Source organism: Pelophylax lessonae (genome assembly GCF_965119305.1).
Source record: "Pelophylax lessonae genome assembly, chromosome: 7".
Lineage (NCBI taxonomy): Eukaryota > Metazoa > Chordata > Amphibia > Anura > Ranidae > Pelophylax > Pelophylax lessonae.
The window spans coordinates 64,482,269-64,502,443 of NC_138774.1; positions in this window are offsets into that span (position 1 = coordinate 64,482,269).

Genomic DNA, 20,175 nt, shown 5'->3' on the forward strand with positions numbered 1-20,175 from the left:
CTGCTAAGCAGTTCCTCCAATTAAGCACCTCCACCGCAGTTAGAAAGCACTCCCTAGGAGCACACTTAGGGCCAGTTCACACCACATGTGGTCCGGTGTGTTTTTTATCCGCATAAAAAAAAATGCATGGAGAATAGGTTGTACGGTTTTCAACGGCATAGTTCACAGCAGTGCGGTCAGTTCCAGAAAAAAAAAGTAGAACGTGTTGCATTTTTTCTGCACTGGAACGCTGAAAAAACGCACCAAAAATTCACTGGAACGCACATGTCCTTATTTAGGGTTAAGGGCCAGTTCACAAAATTGAAAAGCAGTCCGGGTGCCTTTCAGGAGACTTTTTTGCATGCGTGTTTTGGAGGCATTCCAGTACGTTTTTGAAACGTTTTTGGCACGTTCCGGTGCACTTTTTCCCTGTCTTTTTTCTTCACCTTAAATAAGGATGTGCATTCCAGTGCATTTTTGTTGCGTTTAGGTGCATTCCAGTGTGATTTTTATATGTTTTACTGTGTTCCAGTAAAGTTCGGTGCAGGAAAAATGCAGCACGTTTTACTTTCTTTTCCTTTTTTTTTTTCTGGAACTGGAACGCGCTGGAATTCTGCTGCCTACACTGGTGTGAACTATGCCATTGAAAACCATATAACCTACTATCCATGTGTTTTTGATGCAGAAAAAAAAAACGCACTGAACCGCATGTGGTGTGAATTGACCCTAAGAAAAAGGAGAAAAATGCACTAAAAATACAGTTCAATAAAGAAGGAATAGGAGGGCCCTGCTCATGGAGTTTACAGTCCAAAGGGGAGGGGGCCATTTTTTTTTTATTCTTTTCCTGGATTTTGTAGAATTGATTTGGTGTAAGAAATAAATTTGTTGTGAACCCACCCGCTCCATAAATTTATGCTACGGTTAACACAGAACTCAATTAACACAAGGTCTTCAGCAGTATTTATACCCCATGATTTTAAACAGGGTCAACTTAGGGAGAGGGTTCCATTTTTATTTTTTTACCTCTATACATCCCAAACTGATTGTAGAAATGACCTTCTATCGAGGAATAATGTCTGTGAAAAAAAAAGTGGATTATAAGATACAAAAAAATAAGGCAAATCACCGTTTGCAAATCAAAAAATGCATCTTGGGAGCAAGCTGTTTTCAAAGACCATACTAGACTGTTTACTGGCTGGTGGGTGGGGTCTGTGCTCCAAAAATGCATCTGGTTGGCTGGTGGGCGGGGTACGCTTTCCTGGCAGGGCCGCTGACTTCCATACAGCGATAAGCCCTCACGCAATGTGCTGTATTCTTTTTAAAATCAAATTTTCATTTCACAGACATTATTCCTCAGGAAGACGGTCATTTATAGAATTGGTTTGGAATGTATAGATGAAAATATTACAATTGTACCCTCTTCCTAAGTTCAAAATTTTTCTGACACTTGTTGTTTACAATTTAAAATCAGTTTAGGGATTTTTTGGCTAGAAAATTACTTAAAACCCCCCAAAGATTATGTATTTCTTTTTAGCAGAGACCCTAGAGAATAAAATGGAGATGGTTGCAGTATTTTTTAGCACACCGTATTTGCGCAGCGGTCTTACAAACAAAATAGGAATAGGAGGGCCCTGCTCATAGAGCTTACAATCCAAAGGGGGGGGGCATTTTTTATTCTTTGTTTTCACACGGGCAGAAGATTCAGCGTTGTCTAATATAGAACCGCACTTTGCTTTACACCCATATAGGTTACAGGTTACCGCACCCCCATGTCATCACGTTAATGTGGCTTTGCCGCAACCTCGATCAGAGGTTTGTAATAGAACTGTATCCTTCTAGCGCCCTCTATTGGTTTTCTTCTAATGTGACAGCTCAGTTCAGTTAAAAAAAAAAAAAAAAAAAGTGTTCAGTCATTCGTCGGTTTGCTATGACTTCAACTGGTCAGTAATAAATCTGTGATGCTTCAGCGCCATCTATTGGTTTGTTATGACTTCAACCGGTCAGTAATACATCTGTACTACCTAGAGCGCCATCTATTGGTTTATTACTGCAGGAGGTTAATAACTGTGACCTTTCAGCGCCATCCATTAGTTTATTATTTAAGCGGGTCAGCAATAAATCAGTACCTTTAGAGCCATCTATTGGTTTGCTAATAGTGCCGCAGTTCAATAATACATCCGTGACCCTTCATCGCCATCTATTGGTTTATTATAACTTCAGCCCGTGCTGAAGTTATAATAAACCAATTACATCTGTGCTCTCTTCAGCGCCATCAATATTGGTTTTCTATTACTGCTGCAGTTCAATAATAAATCTGTGACCCTTTAACTCCATCTATTGGTTTGTTAGGACTTCAGCCAGGGCCAGTCATAAATTGAATGTTATGTGAATAAAGCCGGCACACGAAAAGTCTTCTTCCAAGTAAAATACTTTATTCCAACATGGATAGCGGTGACAACAAGACAAACGCTGACGCGATTCGGCTTTACGCCTTCCTCGTAGCGTGGTGTGGGAAAAGATGCAATCTCATGCATTCCCACACCTGGTGTGATCCAGACCTAAGAAGAGTCTCACTTCTCCGAGGTACATTACCATTTATGGAGCACCCCACGCAGATGTACTGCGGCGGGGCGGCTCTCCTGCGCCAAATTGTGTACCTGTACGTGACTTCATGCGCAGGGTCTGGGGCTTGCACCACCGGCAACCTGCTCCCGCTGTAGCCAATCAGCGGCTCCGGCAGACGTGATGTCCACTGGGCCCCGCCCATCGTTCACAGGAGAGGCAGAACAGTGGTCTGTCAGAGGGCAAGATGGAGATCTTGTGTTTCTGCTAAGCAGCTCCTCCAATTAAGCACCTCCACCGCAGTTAGAAAGCACTCCCTAGGAGCACACTTAGGGCCAGTTCACACCACATGTGGTCCGGTGTGTTTTTTATCCGCATAAAAAAAAATGCATGGAGAATAGGTTGTACGGTTTTCAACGGCATAGTTCACAGCAGTGCGGTCAGTTCCAGAAAAAAAAAGTAGAACGTGTTGCATTTTTTCTGCACTGGAACGCTGAAAAAACGCATCAAAAATTCACTGGAACGCACATGTCCTTATTTAGGGTTAAGGGCCAGTTCACAAAATTGAAAAGCAGTCCGGGTGCCTTTCAGGAGACTTTTTTGCATGCGTGTTTTGGAGGCATTCCAGTACGTTTTTGAAACGTTTTTGGCACGTTCCGGTGCACTTTTTCCCTGTCTTTTTTCTTCACCTTAAATAAGGATGTGCGTTCCAGTGCATTTTTGGTGCGTTTAGGTGCATTCCAGTGTGATTTTTATATGTTTTACTGCGTTCCAGTAAAGTTCGGTGCAGGAAAAATGCAGCACGTTTTACTTTCTTTTCCTTTTTTTTTTTTCTGGAACTGGAACGCGCTGGAATTCTGCTGCCTACACTGGTGTGAACTATGCCATTGAAAACCATATAACCTACAATCCATGTGTTTTTGATGCAGAAAAAAAAAACGCACTGAACCGCATGTGGTGTGAATTGACCCTAAGAAAAAGGAGAAAAATGCACTAAAAATACAGTTCAATAAAGAAGGAATAGGAGGGCCCTGCTCATGGAGTTTACAGTCCAAAGGGGAGGGGGCCATTTTTTTTTTATTCTTTTCCTGGATTTTGTAGAATTGATTTGGTGTAAGAAATAAATTTGTTGTGAACCCACCCGCTCCATAAATTTATGCTACGGTTAACACAGAACTCAATTAAAACAAGGTCTTCAGCAGTATTTATACCCCATGATTTTAAACAGGGTCAACTTAGGGAGAGGGTTCCATTTTTATTTTTTTACCTCTATACATCCCAAACTGATTGTAGAAATGACCTTCTATCGAGGAATAATGTCTGTGAAAAAAAAAGTTGATTATAAGATACAAAAAAATAAGGCAAATCACCGTTTGCAAATCAAATAATGCATCTTGGGAGCAAGCTGTTTTCAAAGACCATACTAGACTGTTTACTGGCTGGTGGGTGGGGTCTGTGCTCCAAAAATGCATCTGGTTGGCTGGTGGGCGGGGTACGCTTTCCTGGCAGGGCCGCTGACTTCCATACAGCGATAAGCCCTCACGCAATGTGCTGTGTTCTTTTTAAAATCAAATTTTCATTTCACAGACATTATTCCTCAGGAAGACGGTCATTTATAGAATTGGTTTGGAATGTATAGATGAAAATATTACAATTGTACCCTCTTCCTAAGTTCAAAATTTTTCTGACACTTGTTGTTTACAATTTAAAATCAGTTTAGGGATTTTTTGGCTAGAAAATTACTTAAAACCCCCCAAAGATTATGTATTTCTTTTTAGCAGAGACCCTAGAGAATAAAATGGAGATGGTTGCAGTATTTTTTAGCACACCGTATTTGCGCAGCGGTCTTACAAACAAAATAGGAATAGGAGGGCCCTGCTCATAGAGCTTACAATCCAAAGGGGGGGGGGGCATTTTTTATTCTTTGTTTTCACACGGGCAGAAGATTCAGCGTTGTCTAATATAGAACCGCACTTTGCTTTACACCCATATAGGTTACAGGTTACCGCACCCCCATGTCATCACGTTAATGTGGCTTTGCCGCAACCTCGATCAGAGGTTTGTAATAGAACTGTATCCTTCTAGCGCCCTCTATTGGTTTTCTTCTAATGTGACAGCTCAGTTCAGTTAAAAAAAAAAAAAGTGTTCAGTCATTCGTCGGTTTGCTATGATTTCAACTGGTCAGTAATAAATCTGTGATGCTTCAGCGCCATCTATTGGTTTGTTATGACTTCAACCGGTCAGTAATACATCTGTACTATCTAGAGCGCCCTCTATTGGTTTTCTTCTAATGTGACAGCTCAGTTCAGTTAAAAAAAAAAAAAGTGTTCAGTCATTCGTCGGTTGGCTATGACTTCAACTGGTCAGTAATAAATCTGTGATGCTTCAGCGCCATCTATTGGTTTGTTATGACTTCAACCGGTCAGTAATACATCTGTACTACCTAGAGCGCCATCTATTGGTTTATTACTGCAGGAGGTTAATAACTGTGACCTTTCAGCGCCATCCATTAGTTTATTATTTAAGCGGGTCAGCAATAAATCAGTACCTTTAGAGCCATCTATTGGTTTGCTAATAGTGCCGCAGTTCAATAATACATCCGTGACCCTTCATCGCCATCTATTGGTTTATTATAACTTCAGCCCGTGCTGAAGTTATAATAAACCAATTACATCTGTGCTCTCTTCAGCGCCATCAATATTGGTTTTCTATTACTGCTGCAGTTCAATAATAAATCTGTGACCCTTTAACTCCATCTATTGGTTTGTTAGGACTTCAGCCAGGGCCAGTCATAAATTGAATGTTATGTGAATAAAGCCGGCACACGAAAAGTCTTCTTCCAAGTAAAATACTTTATTCCAACATGGATAGCGGTGACAACAAGACAAACGCTGACGCGATTCGGCTTTACGCCTTCCTCGTAGCGTGGTGTGGGAAAAGATGCAATCTCATGCATTCCCACACCTGGTGTGATCCAGACCTAAGAAGAGTCTCACTTCTCCGAGGTACATTACCATTTATGGAGCACCCCACGCAGATGTACTGCGGCGGGGCGGCTCTCCTGCACCAAATTGTGTACCTGTACGTGACTTCGTGCGCAGGGTCTGGGGCTTGCACCACCGGCAACCTGCTCCCGCTGTAGCCAATCAGCGGCTCCGGCAGACGTGATGTCCACTGGGCCCCGCCCATCGTTCACAGGAGAGGCAGAACAGTGGTCTGTCAGAGGGCAAGATGGAGATCTTGTGTTTCTGCTAAGCAGTTCCTCCAATTAAGCACCTCCACCGCAGTTAGAAAGCACTCCCTAGGAGCACACTTAGGGCCAGTTCACACCACATGTGGTCCGGTGTGTTTTTTATCCGCATAAAAAAAAATGCATGGAGAATAGGTTGTACGGTTTTCAACGGCATAGTTCACAGCAGTGCGGTCAGTTCCAGAAAAAAAAAGTAGAACGTGTTGCATTTTTTCTGCACTGGAACGCTGAAAAAACGCACCAAAAATTCACTGGAACGCACATGTCCTTATTTAGGGTTAAGGGCCAGTTCACAAAATTGAAAAGCAGTCCGGGTGCCTTTCAGGAGACTTTTTTGCATGCGTGTTTTGGAGGCATTCCAGTACGTTTTTGAAACGTTTTTGGCACGTTCCGGTGCACTTTTTCCCTGTCTTTTTTCTTCGCCTTAAATAAGGATGTGCGTTCCAGTGCATTTTTGGTGCGTTTAGGTGCATTCCAGTGTGATTTTTATATGTTTTACTGCGTTCCAGTAAAGTTCGGTGCAGGAAAAATGCAGCACGTTTTACTTTCTTTTCCTTTTTTTTTTTCTGGAACTGGAACGCGCTGGAATTCTGCTGCCTACACTGGTGTGAACTATGCCATTGAAAACCATATAACCTACTATCCATGTGTTTTTGATGCAGAAAAAAAAAACGCACTGAACCGCATGTGGTGTGAATTGACCCTAAGAAAAAGGAGAAAAATGCACTAAAAATACAGTTCAATAAAGAAGGAATAGGAGGGCCCTGCTCATGGAGTTTACAGTCCAAAGGGGAGGGGGCCATTTTTTTTTTATTCTTTTCCTGGATTTTGTAGAATTGATTTGGTGTAAGAAATAAATTTGTTGTGAACCCACCCGCTCCATAAATTTATGCTACGGTTAACACAGAACTCAATTAAAACAAGGTTTTCAGCAGTATTTATACCCCATGATTTTAAACAGGGTCAACTTAGGGAGAGGGTTCCATTTTTATTTTTTTACCTCTATACATCCCAAACTGATTGTAGAAATGACCTTCTATCGAGGAATAATGTCTGTGAAAAAAAAAGTTGATTATAAGATACAAAAAAATAAGGCAAATCACCGTTTGCAAATCAAATAATGCATCTTGGGAGCAAGCTGTTTTCAAAGACCATACTAGACTGTTTACTGGCTGGTGGGTGGGGTCTGTGCTCCAAAAATGCATCTGGTTGGCTGGTGGGCGGGGTACGCTTTCCTGGCAGGGCCGCTGACTTCCATACAGCGATAAGCCCTCACGCAATGTGCTGTGTTCTTTTTAAAATCAAATTTTCATTTCACAGACATTATTCCTCAGGAAGACGGTCATTTATAGAATTGGTTTGGAATGTATAGATGAAAATATTACAATTGTACCCTCTTCCTAAGTTCAAAATTTTTCTGACACTTGTTGTTTACAATTTAAAATCAGTTTAGGGATTTTTTGGCTAGAAAATTACTTAAAACCCCCCAAAGATTATGTATTTCTTTTTAGCAGAGACCCTAGAGAATAAAATGGAGATGGTTGCAGTATTTTTTAGCACACCGTATTTGCGCAGCGGTCTTACAAACAAAATAGGAATAGGAGGGCCCTGCTCATAGAGCTTACAATCCAAAGGGGGGGGGGGCATTTTTTATTCTTTGTTTTCACACGGGCAGAAGATTCAGCGTTGTCTAATATAGAACCGCACTTTGCTTTACACCCACATAGGTTACAGGTTACCGCACCCCCATGTCATCACGTTAATGTGGCTTTGCCGCAACCTCGATCAGAGGTTTGTAATAGAACTGTATCCTTCTAGCGCCCTCTATTGGTTTTCTTCTAATGTGACAGCTCAGTTCAGTTAAAAAAAAAAAAAAAAAAGTGTTCAGTCATTCGTCGGTTTGCTATGACTTCAACTGGTCAGTAATAAATCTGTGATGCTTCAGCGCCATCTATTGGTTTGTTATGACCTCAACCGGTCAGTAATACATCTGTACTACCTAGAGCGCCATCTATTGGTTTATTACTGCAGGAGGTTAATAACTGTGACCTTTCAGCGCCATCCATTAGTTTATTATTTAAGCGGGTCAGCAATAAATCAGTACCTTTAGAGCCATCTATTGGTTTGCTAATAGTGCCGCAGTTCAATAATACATCCGTGACCCTTCATCGCCATCTATTGGTTTATTATAACTTCAGCCCGTGCTGAAGTTATAATAAACCAATTACATCTGTGCTCTCTTCAGCGCCATCAATATTGGTTTTCTATTACTGCTGCAGTTCAATAATAAATCTGTGACCCTTTAACTCCATCTATTGGTTTGTTAGGACTTCAGCCAGGGCCAGTCATAAATTGAATGTTATGTGAATAAAGCCGGCACACGAAAAGTCTTCTTCCAAGTAAAATACTTTATTCCAACATGGATAGCGGTGACAACAAGACAAACGCTGACGCGATTCGGCTTTACGCCTTCCTCGTAGCGTGGTGTGGGAAAAGATGCAATCTCATGCATTCCCACACCTGGTGTGATCCAGACCTAAGAAGAGTCTCACTTCTCCGAGGTACATTACCATTTATGGAGCACCCCACGCAGATGTACTGCGGCGGGGCGGCTCTCCTGCGCCAAATTGTGTACCTGTACGTGACTTCGTGCGCAGGGTCTGGGGCTTGCACCACCGGCAACCTGCTCCCGCTGTAGCCAATCAGCGGCTCCGGCAGACGTGATGTCCACTGGGCCCCGCCCATCGTTCACAGGAGAGGCAGAACAGTGGTCTGTCAGAGGGCAAGATGGAGATCTTGTGTTTCTGCTAAGCAGTTCCTCCAATTAAGCACCTCCACCACAGTTAGAAAGCACTCCCTAGGAGCACACTTAGGGCCAGTTCACACCACATGTGGTCCGGTGTGTTTTTTATCCGCATAAAAAAAAATGCATGGAGAATAGGTTGTACGGTTTTCAACGGCATAGTTCACAGCAGTGCGGTCAGTTCCAGAAAAAAAAAGTAGAACGTGTTGCATTTTTTCTGCACTGGAACGCTGAAAAAACGCACCAAAAATTCACTGGAACGCACATGTCCTTATTTAGGGTTAAGGGCCAGTTCACAAAATTGAAAAGCAGTCCGGGTGCCTTTCAGGAGACTTTTTTGCATGCGTGTTTTGGAGGCATTCCAGTACGTTTTTGAAACGTTTTTGGCACGTTCCGGTGCACTTTTTCCCTGTCTTTTTTCTTCACCTTAAATAAGGATGTGCGTTCCAGTGCATTTTTGTTGCGTTTAGGTGCATTCCAGTGTGATTTTTATATGTTTTACTGCGTTCCAGTAAAGTTCGGTGCAGGAAAAATGCAGCACGTTTTACTTTCTTTTCCTTTTTTTTTTTTCTGGAACTGGAACGCGCTGGAATTCTGCTGCCTACACTGGTGTGAACTATGCCATTGAAAACCATATAACCTACTATCCATGTGTTTTTGATGCAGAAAAAAAAAACGCACTGAACCGCATGTGGTGTGAATTGACCCTAAGAAAAAGGAGAAAAATGCACTAAAAATACAGTTCAATAAAGAAGGAATAGGAGGGCCCTGCTCATGGAGTTTACAGTCCAAAGGGGAGGGGGCCATTTTTTTTTTATTCTTTTCCTGGATTTTGTAGAATTGATTTGGTGTAAGAAATAAATTTGTTGTGAACCCACCCGCTCCATAAATTTATGCTACGGTTAACACAGAACTCAATTAAAACAAGGTCTTCAGCAGTATTTATACCCCATGATTTTAAACAGGGTCAACTTAGGGAGAGGGTTCCATTTTTATTTTTTTACCTCTATACATCCCAAACTGATTGTAGAAATGACCTTCTATCGAGGAATAATGTCTGTGAAAAAAAAAGTTGATTATAAGATACAAAAAAATAAGGCAAATCACCGTTTGCAAATCAAAAAATGCATCTTGGGAGCAAGCTGTTTTCAAAGACCATACTAGACTGTTTACTGGCTGGTGGGTGGGGTCTGTGCTCCAAAAATGCATCTGGTTGGCTGGTGGGCGGGGTACGCTTTCCTGGCAGGGCCGCTGACTTCCATACAGCGATAAGCCCTCACGCAATGTGCTGTGTTCTTTTTAAAATCAAATTTTCATTTCACAGACATTATTCCTCAGGAAGACGGTCATTTATAGAATTGGTTTGGAATGTATAGATGAAAATATTACAATTGTACCCTCTTCCTAAGTTCAAAATTTTTCTGACACTTGTTGTTTACAATTTAAAATCAGTTTAGGGATTTTTTGGCTAGAAAATTACTTAAAACCCCCCAAAGATTATGTATTTCTTTTTAGCAGAGACCCTAGAGAATAAAATGGAGATGGTTGCAGTATTTTTTAGCACACCGTATTTGCGCAGCGGTCTTACAAACAAAATAGGAATAGGAGGGCCCTGCTCATAGAGCTTACAATCCAAAGGGGGGGGCATTTTTTATTCTTTGTTTTCACACGGGCAGAAGATTCAGCGTTGTCTAATATAGAACCGCACTTTGCTTTACACCCATATAGGTTACAGGTTACCGCACCCCCATGTCATCACGTTAATGTGGCTTTGCCGCAACCTCGATCAGAGGTTTGTAATAGAACTGTATCCTTCTAGCGCCCTCTATTGGTTTTCTTCTAATGTGACAGCTCAGTTCAGTTAAAAAAAAAAAAAGTGTTCAGTCATTCGTCGGTTTGCTATGATTTCAACTGGTCAGTAATAAATCTGTGATGCTTCAGCGCCATCTATTGGTTTGTTATGACTTCAACCGGTCAGTAATACATCTGTACTACCTAGAGCGCCCTCTATTGGTTTTCTTCTAATGTGACAGCTCAGTTCAGTTAAAAAAAAAAAAAAAGTGTTCAGTCATTCGTCGGTTGGCTATGACTTCAACTGGTCAGTAATAAATCTGTGATGCTTCAGCGCCATCTATTGGTTTGTTATGACTTCAACCGGTCAGTAATACATCTGTACTACCTAGAGCGCCCTCTATTGGTTTTCTTCTAATGTGACAGCTCAGTTCAGTTAAAAAAAAAAAAAAAGTGTTCAGTCATTCGTCGGTTGGCTATGACTTCAACTGGTCAGTAATAAATCTGTGATGCTTCAGCGCCATCTATTGGTTTGTTATGACTTCAACCGGTCAGTAATACATCTGTACTACCTAGAGCGCCATCTATTGGTTTATTACTGCAGGAGGTTAATAACTGTGACCTTTCAGCGCCATCCATTAGTTTATTATTTAAGCGGGTCAGCAATAAATCAGTACCTTTAGAGCCATCTATTGGTTTGCTAATAGTGCCGCAGTTCAATAATACATCCGTGACCCTTCATCGCCATCTATTGGTTTATTATAACTTCAGCCCGTGCTGAAGTTATAATAAACCAATTACATCTGTGCTCTCTTCAGCGCCATCAATATTGGTTTTCTATTACTGCTGCAGTTCAATAATAAATCTGTGACCCTTTAACTCCATCTATTGGTTTGTTAGGACTTCAGCCAGGGCCAGTCATAAATTGAATGTTATGTGAATAAAGCCGGCACACGAAAAGTCTTCTTCCAAGTAAAATACTTTATTCCAACATGGATAGCGGTGACAACAAGACAAACGCTGATACGATTCGGCTTTACGCCTTCCTCGTAGCGTGGTGTGGGAAAAGATGCAATCTCATGCATTCCCCACCTGGTGTGATCCAGACCTAAGAAGAGTCTCACTTCTCCGAGGTACATTACCATTTATGGAGCACCCCACGCAGATGTACTGCGGCGGGGCGGCTCTCCTGCGCCAAATCGTGTACCTGTACGTGACTTCGTGCGCAGGGTCTGGGGCTCGCACCACCGGCAACCTGCTCCCGCTGTAGCCAATCAGCGGCTCCGGCAGACGTGATGTCCACTGGGCCCCGCCCATCGTTCACAGGAGAGGCAGAACAGTGGTCTGTCAGAGGGCAAGATGGAGATCTTGTGTTTCTGCTAAGCAGTTCCTCCAATTAAGCACCTCCACCGCAGTTAGAAAGCACTCCCTAGGAGCACACTTAGGGCCAGTTCACACCACATGTGGTCCGGTGTGTTTTTTATCCGCATCAAAAAAAATGCATGGAGAATAGGTTGTACGGTTTTCAACGGCATAGTTCACAGCAGTGCGGTCAGTTCCAGAAAAAAAAAGTAGAACGTGCTGCATTTTTTCTGCACTGGAACGCTGAAAAAACGCACCAAAAATTCACTGGAACGCACATGTCCTTATTTAGGGTTAAGGGCCAGTTCACACCATTGAAAAGCAGTCCGGGTGCCTTTCAGGAGGCTTTTTTGCATGCGTGTTTTGGAGACATTCCAGTACGTTTTTGAAACGTTTTTGGCACGTTCCGGTGCACTTTTTCCCTGTCTTTTTTCTTCACCTTAAATAAGGATGTGCGTTCCAGTGCATTTTTGGTGCGTTTAGGTGCAATCCAGTGTGATTTTTATATGTTTTACTGCGTTCCAGTAAAGTTCGGTGCAGGAAAAATGCAGCACGTTTTACTTTCTTTTCCTTTTTTTTTTTTTTCTGGAACTGGAACGCGCTGGAATTCTGCTGCCTACACTGGTGTGAACTATGCCATTGAAAACCATATAACCTACTATCCATGTGTTTTTGATGCAGAAAAAAAAAACGCACTGAACCGCATGTGGTGTGAATTGACCCTAAGAAAAAGGAGAAAAATGCACTAAAAATACAGTTCAATAAAGAAGGAATAGGAGGGCCCTGCTCATGGAGTTTACAGTCCAAAGGGGAAGGGGCCATTTTTTTTTATTCTTTTCCTGGATTTTGTAGAATTGATTTGGTGTAAGAAATAAATTTGTTGTGAACCCACCCGCTCCATAAATTTATGCTACGGTTAACACAGAACTCAATTACAACAAGGTCTTCAGCAGTATTTATACCCCATGATTTTAAACAGGGTCAACTTAGGGAGAGGGTTCCATTTTTATTTTTTTACCTCTATACATCCCAAACTGATTGTAGAAATGACCTTCTATCGAGGAATAATGTCTGTGAAAAAAAAAGTTGATTATAAGATACAAAAAAATAAGGCAAATCACCGTTTGCAAATCAAAAAATGCATCTTGGGAGCAAGCTGTTTTCAAAGACCATACTAGACTGTTTACTGGCTGGTGGGTGGGGTCTGTGCTCCAAAAATGCATCTGGTTGGCTGGTGGGCGGGGTACGCTTTCCTGGCAGGGCCGCTGACTTCCATACAGCGATAAGCCCTCACGCAATGTGCTGTATTCTTTTTAAAATCAAATTTTCATTTCACAGACATTATTCCTCAGGAAGACGGTCATTTATAGAATTGGTTTGGAATGTATAGATGAAAATATTACAATTGTACCCTCTTCCTAAGTTCAAAATTTTTCTGACACTTGTTGTTTACAATTTAAAATCAGTTTAGGGATTTTTTGGCTAGAAAATTACTTAAAACCCCCCAAAGATTATGTATTTCTTTTTAGCAGAGACCCTAGAGAATAAAATGGAGATGGTTGCAGTATTTTTTAGCACACCGTATTTGCGCAGCGGTCTTACAAACAAAATAGGAATAGGAGGGCCCTGCTCATAGAGCTTACAATCCAAAGGGGGGGGGCATTTTTTATTCTTTGTTTTCACACGGGCAGAAGATTCAGCGTTGTCTAATATAGAACCGCACTTTGCTTTACACCCATATAGGTTACAGGTTACCGCACCCCCATGTCATCACGTTAATGTGGCTTTGCCGCAACCTCGATCAGAGGTTTGTAATAGAACTGTATCCTTCTAGCGCCCTCTATTGGTTTTCTTCTAATGTGACAGCTCAGTTCAGTTAAAAAAAAAAAAAAAAAAGTGTTCAGTCATTCGTCGGTTTGCTATGACTTCAACTGGTCAGTAATAAATCTGTGATGCTTCAGCGCCATCTATTGGTTTGTTATGACTTCAACCGGTCAGTAATACATCTGTACTACCTAGAGCGCCATCTATTGGTTTATTACTGCAGGAGGTTAATAACTGTGACCTTTCAGCGCCATCCATTAGTTTATTATTTAAGCGGGTCAGCAATAAATCAGTACCTTTAGAGCCATCTATTGGTTTGCTAATAGTGCCGCAGTTCAATAATACATCCGTGACCCTTCATCGCCATCTATTGGTTTATTATAACTTCAGCCCGTGCTGAAGTTATAATAAACCAATTACATCTGTGCTCTCTTCAGCGCCATCAATATTGGTTTTCTATTACTGCTGCAGTTCAATAATAAATCTGTGACCCTTTAACTCCATCTATTGGTTTGTTAGGACTTCAGCCAGGGCCAGTCATAAATTGAATGTTATGTGAATAAAGCCGGCACACGAAAAGTCTTCTTCCAAGTAAAATACTTTATTCCAACATGGATAGCGGTGACAACAAGACAAACGCTGACGCGATTCGGCTTTACGCCTTCCTCGTAGCGTGGTGTGGGAAAAGATGCAATCTCATGCATTCCCACACCTGGTGTGATCCAGACCTAAGAAGAGTCTCACTTCTCCGAGGTACATTACCATTTATGGAGCACCCCACGCAGATGTACTGCGGCGGGGCGGCTCTCCTGCGCCAAATTGTGTACCTGTACGTGACTTCGTGCGCAGGGTCTGGGGCTTGCACCACCGGCAACCTGCTCCCGCTGTAGCCAATCAGCGGCTCCGGCAGACGTGATGTCCACTGGGCCCCGCCCATCGTTCACAGGAGAGGCAGAACAGTGGTCTGTCAGAGGGCAAGATGGAGATCTTGTGTTTCTGCTAAGCAGTTCCTCCAATTAAGCACCTCCACCGCAGTTAGAAAGCACTCCCTAGGAGCACACTTAGGGCCAGTTCACACCACATGTGGTCCGGTGTGTTTGTTATCCGCATAAAAAAAAATGCATGGAGAATAGGTTGTACGGTTTTCAACGGCATAGTTCACAGCAGTGCGGTCAGTTCCAGAAAAAAAAAGTAGAACGTGTTGCATTTTTTCTGCACTGGAACGCTGAAAAAACGCACCAAAAATTCACTGGAACGCACATGTCCTTATTTAGGGTTAAGGGCCAGTTCACAAAATTGAAAAGCAGTCCGGGTGCCTTTCAGGAGACTTTTTTGCATGCGTGTTTTGGAGGCATTCCAGTACGTTTTTGAAACGTTTTTGGCACGTTCCGGTGCACTTTTTCTCTGTCTTTTTTCTTCACCTTAAATAAGGATGTGCGTTCCAGTGCATTTTTGGTGCGTTTAGGTGCATTCCAGTGTGATTTTTATATGTTTTACTGCGTTCCAGTAAAGTTCGGTGCAGGAAAAATGCAGCACGTTTTACTTTCTTTTCCTTTTTTTTTTTCTGGAACTGGAACGCGCTGGAATTCTGCTGCCTACACTGGTGTGAACTATGCCATTGAAAACCATATAACCTACTATCCATGTGTTTTTGATGCAGAAAAAAAAACGCACTGAACCGCATGTGGTGTGAATTGACCCTAAGAAAAAGGAGAAAAATGCACTAAAAATACAGTTCAATAAAGAAGGAATAGGAGGGCCCTGCTCATGGAGTTTACAGTCCAAAGGGGAGGGGGCCATTTTTTTTTTATTCTTTTCCTGGATTTTGTAGAATTGATTTGGTGTAAGAAATAAATTTGTTGTGAACCCACCCGCTCCATAAATTTATTGCTACGGTTAACACAGAACTCAATTAACACAAGGTTTTCAGCAATATTTATACCCCATGATTTTAAACAGGGTCAACTTAGGGAGAGGGTTCCATTTTTATTTTTTTACCTCTATACATCCCAAACTGATTGTAGAAATGACCTTCTATCGAGGAATAATGTCTGTGAAAAAAAAAGTGGATTATAAGATACAAAAAAATAAGGCAAATCACCGTTTGCAAATCAAATAATGCATCTTGGGAGCAAGCTGTTTTCAAAGACCATACTAGACTGTTTAATGGCTGGTGGTGGGGTCTGTGCTCCAAAAATGCATCTGGTTGGCTGGTGGGCGGGGTACGCTTTCCTGGCAGGGCCGCTGACTTCCATACAGCGATAAGCCCTCACGCAATGTGCTGTGTTCTTTTTAAAATCAAATTTTCATTTCACAGACATTATTCCTCAGGAAGACGGTCATTTATAGAATTGGTTTGGAATGTATAGATGAAAATATTACAATTGTACCCTCTTCCTAAGTTCAAAATTTTTCTGACACTTGTTGTTTACAATTTAAAATCAGTTTAGGGATTTTTTGGCTAGAAAATTACTTAAAACCCCCCAAAGATTATGTATTTCTTTTTAGCAGAGACCCTAGAGAATAAAATGGAGATGGTTGCAGTATTTTTTAGCACACCGTATTTGCGCAGCGGTCTTACAAACAAAATAGGAATAGGAGGGCCCTGCTCATAGAGCTTACAATCCAAAGGGGGGGGGGGGCATTTTTTATTCTTTGTTTTCACACGGGCAGAAGATTCAGCGTTGTCTAATATAGAACCGCACTTTGCTTTACACCCACATAGGTTACAGGTTACCGCACCCCCATGTCATCACGTTAATGTGGCTTTGCCGCAACCTCGATCAGAGGTTTGTAATAGAACTGTATCCTTCTAGCGCCCTCTATTGGTTTTCTTCTAATGTGACAGCTCAGTTCAGTTAAAAAAAAAAAAAGTGTTCAGTCATTCGTCGGTTTGCTATGATTTCAACTGGTCAGTAATAAATCTGTGATGCTTCAGCGCCATCTATTGGTTTGTTATGACTTCAACCGGTCAGTAATACATCTGTACTTCCTAGAGCGCCCTCTATTGGTTTTCTTCTAATGTGACAGCTCAGTTCAGTTAAAAAAAAAAAAAAAGTGTTCAGTCATTCGTCGGTTGGCTATGACTTCAACTGGTCAGTAATAAATCTGTGATGCTTCAGCGCCATCTATTGGTTTGTTATGACTTCAACTGGTCAGTAATACATCTGTACTACCTAGAGCGCCATCTATTGGTTTATTACTGCAGGAGGTTAATAACTGTGACCTTTCAGCGCCATCCATTAGTTTATTATTTAAGCGGGTCAGCAATAAATCAGTACCTTTAGAGCCATCTATTGGTTTGCTAATAGTGCCGCAGTTCAATAATACATCAGTGACCCTTCATCGCCATCTATTGGTTTATTATAACTTCAGCCCGTGCTGAAGTTATAATAAACCAATTACATCTGTGCTCTCTTCAGCGCCATCAATATTGGTTTTCTATTACTGCTGCAGTTCAATAATAAATCTGTGACCCTTTAACTCCATCTATTGGTTTGTTAGGACTTCAGCCAGGGCCAGTCATAAATTGAATGTTATGTGAATAAAGCCGGCACACGAAAAGTCTTCTTCCAAGTAAAATACTTTATTCCAACATGGATAGCGGTGACAACAAGACAAACTCTGACGCGATTCGGCTTTACGCCTTCCTCGTAGCGTGGTGTGGGAAAAGATGCAATCTCATGCATTCCCCACCTGGTGTGATCCAGACCTAAGAAGAGTCTCACTTCTCCGAGGTACATTACCATTTATGGAGCACCCCACGCAGATCTACTGCGGCGGGGCGGCTCTCCTGCGCCAAATCGTGTACCTGTACGTGACTTCGTGCGCAGGGTCTGGGGCTCGCACCACCGGCAACCTGCTCCCGCTGTAGCCAATCAGCGGCTCCGGCAGACGTGATGTCCACTGGGCCCCGCCCATCGTTCACAGGAGAGGCAGAACAGCGGTCTGTCAGAGGGCAAGATGGAGATCTTGTGTTTCTGCTAAGCAGTTCCTCCAATTAAGCACCTCCACCGCAGTTAGAAAGCACTCCCTAGGAGCACACTTAGGGCCAGTTCACACCACATGTGGTCCGGTGTGTTTTTTATCCGCATCAAAAAAAATGCATGGAGAATAGGTTGTACGGTTTTCAACGGCATAGTTCACAGCAGTGCGGTCAGTTCCAGAAAAAAAAAGTAGAACGTGCTGCATTTTTTCTGCACTGGAACGCTGAAAAAACGCACCAAAAATTCACTGGAACGCACATGTCCTTATTTAGGGTTAAGGGCCAGTTCACACCATTGAAAAGCAGTCCGGGTGCCTTTCAGGAGGCTTTTTTGCATGCGTGTTTTGGAGACATTCCAGTACGTTTTTGAAACGTTTTTGGCACGTTCCGGTGCACTTTTTCCCTGTCTTTTTTCTTCACCTTAAATAAGGATGTGCGTTCCAGTGCATTTTTGGTGCGTTTAGGTGCAATCCAGTGTGATTTTTATATGTTTTACTGCGTTCCAGTAAAGTTCGGTGCAGGAAAAATGCAGCACGTTTTACTTTCTTTTCCTTTTTTTTTTTTTTCTGGAACTGGAACGCGCTGGAATTCTGCTGCCTACACTGGTGTGAACTATGCCATTGAAAACCATATAACCTACTATCCATGTGTTTTTGATGCAGAAAAAAAAAACGCACTGAACCGCATGTGGTGTGAATTGACCCTAAGAAAAAGGAGAAAAATGCACTAAAAATACAGTTCAATAAAGAAGGAATAGGAGGGCCCTGCTCATGGAGTTTACAGTCCAAAGGGGAGGGGGCCATTTTTTTTTATTCTTTTCCTGGATTTTGTAGAATTGATTTGGTGTAAGAAATAAATTTGTTGTGAACCCACCCGCTCCATAAATTTATGCTACAGTTAACACAGAACTCAATTAAAACAAGGTCTTCAGCAGTATTTATACCCCATGATTTTAAACAGGGTCAACTTAGGGAGAGGGTTCCATTTTTATTTTTTTACCTCTATACATCCCAAACTGATTGTAGAAATGACCTTCTATCGAGGAATAATGTCTGTGAAAAAAAAAGTTGATTATAAGATACAAAAAAAATAAGGCAAATCACCGTTTGCAAATCAAAAAATGCATCTTGGGAGCAAGCTGTTTTCAAAGACCATACTAGACTGTTTACTGGCTGGTGGGTGGGGTCTGTGCTCCAAAAATGCATCTGGTTGGCTGGTGGGCGGGGTACGCTTTCCTGGCAGGGCCGCTGACTTCCATACAGCGATAAGCCCTCACGCAATGTGCTGTATTCTTTTTAAAATCAAATTTTCATTTCACAGACATTATTCCTCAGGAAGACGGTCATTTATAGAATTGGTTTGGAATGTATAGATGAAAATATTACAATTGTACCCTCTTCCTAAGTTCAAAATTTTTCTGACACTTGTTGTTTACAATTTAAAATCAGTTTAGGGATTTTTTGGCTAGAAAATTACTTAAAACCCCCCAAAGATTATGTATTTCTTTTTAGCAGAGACCCTAGAGAATAAAATGGAGATGGTTGCAGTATTTTTTAGCACACCGTATTTGCGCAGCGGTCTTACAAACAAAATAGGAATAGGAGGGCCCTGCTCATAGAGCTTACAATCCAAAGGGGGGGGGGCATTTTTTATTCTTTGTTTTCACACGGGCAGAAGATTCAGCGTTGTCTAATATAGAACCGCACTTTGCTTTACACCCATATAGGTTACAGGTTACCGCACCCCCATGTCATCACGTTAATGTGGCTTTGCCGCAACCTCGATCAGAGGTTTGTAATAGAACTGTATCCTTCTAGCGCCCTCTATTGGTTTTCTTCTAATGTGACAGCTCAGTTCAGTTAAAAAAAAAAAAAAAAAAGTGTTCAGTCATTCGTCGGTTTGCTATGACTTCAACTGGTCAGTAATAAATCTGTGATGCTTCAGCGCCATCTATTGGTTTGTTATGACTTCAACCGGTCAGTAATACATCTGTACTACCTAGAGCGCCATCTATTGGTTTATTACTGCAGGAGGTTAATAACTGTGACCTTTCAGCGCCATCCATTAGTTTATTATTTAAGCGGGTCAGCAATAAATCAGTACCTTTAGAGCCATCTATTGGTTTGCTAATAGTGCCGCAGTTCAATAATACATCCGTGACCCTTCATCGCCATCTATTGGTTTATTATAACTTCAGCCCGTGCTGAAGTTATAATAAACCAATTACATCTGTGCTCTCTTCAGCGCCATCAATATTGGTTTTCTATTACTGCTGCAGTTCAATAATAAATCTGTGACCCTTTAACTCCATCTATTGGTTTGTTAGGACTTCAGCCAGGGCCAGTCATAAATTGAATGTTATGTGAATAAAGCCGGCACACGAAAAGTCTTCTTCCAAGTAAAATACTTTATTCCAACATGGATAGCGGTGACAACAAGACAAACGCTGACGCGATTCGGCTTTACGCCTTCCTCGTAGCGTGGTGTGGGAAAAGATGCAATCTCATGCATTCCCACACCTGGTGTGATCCAGACCTAAGAAGAGTCTCACTTCTCCGAGGTACATTACCATTTATGGAGCACCCCACGCAGATGTACTGCGGCGGGGCGGCTCTCCTG